Genomic DNA, 2,681 nt, shown 5'->3' with positions numbered 1-2,681 from the left:
TTCCACAAATTGGGCGAAGGCCTAGAGATTGAAATAAAGACGAGACAGTGGGTCATTCGTTCAATGGCAATGTCAGAATACCAAATGCCGAATGCCATTTATTGAGGAAAGAACGGCTTAAATACCGACTTACAGCACAGTGGAAAATTACAGGAATTTTAGGATTAGTTCCTCCCTACAAGGTGTGTGTTGTCAAGAGGTGTATGTTATCAAAATGGGAAGAGTACCAACAACAGCCTTGGGGCAAGGAGTTCCCACCAACACCTTCAGGCTAGCTCAAGGTGCCTCGGGGGTCCATGCAGGGCCCTACTCTCTCTCTCTCTCTCTCTCTCTCTCTCTCTCTCCTGTCTTCTATTCCTACCCTGACACAGTAAATGGAGAGAGAAGTAGGAGAAAGAGAAGGTGAGGAGAGGAAAGCATGTGCATCTGTTTCTTTTTTAGCCTTTTCTTTTCTTTCTTCTCTAAAAATTGTTCCCAAGGGGTCAACTTATCCTTTCCCTCCAACTTATTTTGACCATCTCTTCTGCACTTTCCTTAAGGCCTTGAACCCACTTGATTTCCATTTCCATATCATTTTCTTTTCCTTTAATAGCCTGCAAGAGCTGTCTATATTTAGCAATTTTCTCTTCATCATCCTTTTGATTTTTCTTTGTTTCCCATCTTCTACACTGACTCCATCCTCACTCTGTGGTGCTTCTTCCTCTTCCTCTTCATCCTCACTAGAGGAAGTCCATGTCCAATAGCTCATCCTTTTTTAAACTTTCTGTTAAGTGTTGTAATTCTATCATGCTCAGTCTCATCCCAGATGATCTCCACCATTGATGTTCCCATTGAAGCAGATGTGAAATACTTGGGTTTATATGCCTCAACTTCTGAGGCCACATCCTTGGCCTCATCATCAAAAGTAGTACCATATAGTATAAACCTTAGATCTATGAAAGAACAACTGCTTTCAAATTCCAGGCCATCACAATCTTCTTAAATCTTACTTGCTGTTTATAATAGTATTATTTCAATCGTTTGAATTGATAGTCTCTTAGCTTCTCTCTAGAGGCTCAGTCTTTCCTGGGCATCCTCAGGAATACTCAGTAACTCTACTAGTCCTTGACCTTGTTCTTCTTTCATCCTCTCCTTTCCAAACTCTGAAGGATATATCTTTACAGAAAGTACAACTTCTCCTTTGGGCTTAAATTAATTGAACAAAGCCAGAAAATCTTTTGTCTTTAATCTATCCCAGTTCATATTGCAAACTGCTAGTTGGTGTGTGATCTCATCAGCCTGAGGAAGATCTTTACAAATTCTCTCCAAGCATGTTCAAAACCAGGTTCTTCTGGAAAAAAGTCTGTGAAATCACCTTCATCTTCAGAAGTAGTTTCTATATTTCCTTTACCCCTTGCAAGATCAGGACCACTGTCACTTTCATCCTCCTCCTCACTATCTTCATCTTCCTTTTCTTCATTGTCTTCATTCTCAACATCATCAGCTGAAGTTCTATCATCACTTGTGACTTCATCTTCAGATTCCTCATCAGTTCCTATTTCACTACCACTGTCTGAATCTTCCTCCAAGGCATATTTGTCAAGCATTTTACCTTCATCAGCTCTTGCCAATGGAAGCACTGATTGCTTTCCTTTTTTTTTTTTTTGCCTTAGAAAAAGCGACTGTTGGAGATTTCACAATTTTTGAGGAACTGGAATCTTTGGTCCTTGGTTTTCTTTTAGGTAAAGACTGTACTGTGGTTAGTGATGTTCTTTTTCCTTTTGGTATTTTGCGGAAATTCTTCACTATCCTTCTTGGAACTTATTTCTGAATCTATCTTCTGAGACTTACATGACTTTTTTATTTTTTGAATCCTTTCAGAATTATCTAACTCATTTTATTTATAGAATCCTTTTGATTATTTTTTTGGGTTTTCTTCTTTTTCTCCTCACTCAGCACTTTTGACTTCACTTCTTTTCCAGTATGTTTTTTGTTGTTGTTTTTGTTTTGTTTTGTTTTATGCTTTACTTTCTTTTTGCTTAGAACTTTGCTTTCTTCATCAAAGAGATCAGAATCAGAGTCTGAAAGGTCATAGAAGCATTTCAAGTCTTCCGTAGTGCTGTGGTTGATAGGGTGCCCTCTTTTATCAACAGCATAGTTCAATTTAAATTTTTTGTCATGAAACATGGCTTGAAACCTCTGGTCAGTTTTGACTTTTTGGTCTTTTTCTGGCATTTCCCCAAATCTGGGATCCTTTGAGACCTGCCTAAACTGCTCATTCATTATTTCTTCTTTGGATGACATTTTTTAAAGTCTTACTGAAGAAAAATCCAGAAAAAAAAAAAAAAACAAACAAACAAAATCCCAAGGAGATCCTGTCGGAGAACCAACACTTTCGCACTTCTCTACTCAGATCCCGGTCTGGGCTCACATCAACTGTTCAGTCTTATTAAGTGAACTTCTCCTGAAATAATAGTGGGGAGAGGGATTAAAGAAAATGCCTAAGTTTACCTCTGCCCACATACGTTAAAATGTACACATACACAAACTTACATGAAGATGAACATATCCTACACACACACACACACACACACACACACACACAAACATACAAAAAGCTTTATTGCTTTTTTATTCTACATAGAAAAATAACAAAATAAATCTCTATTTTAAAAAGATGAGGACAAATTATATCTTCTATA

General features: G+C 37.7%; 1 pseudogene; it reads right to left on the bottom strand.

Annotated features, from left to right (window-relative positions):
• Window positions 1-432: 432 nt before the first annotated feature.
• Window positions 433-2,283, bottom strand: LOC127220595 (ESF1 homolog; annotated as a pseudogene).
• Window positions 2,284-2,681: the final 398 nt, after the last annotated feature.

Source organism: Phodopus roborovskii, unplaced genomic scaffold, assembly GCF_943737965.1.
Source record: "Phodopus roborovskii unplaced genomic scaffold, PHOROB, whole genome shotgun sequence".
Lineage (NCBI taxonomy): Eukaryota > Metazoa > Chordata > Mammalia > Rodentia > Cricetidae > Phodopus > Phodopus roborovskii.
Note: the sequence above shows the minus strand (reverse complement) of the source record. Positions and strands in the feature narration are given on the sequence as shown.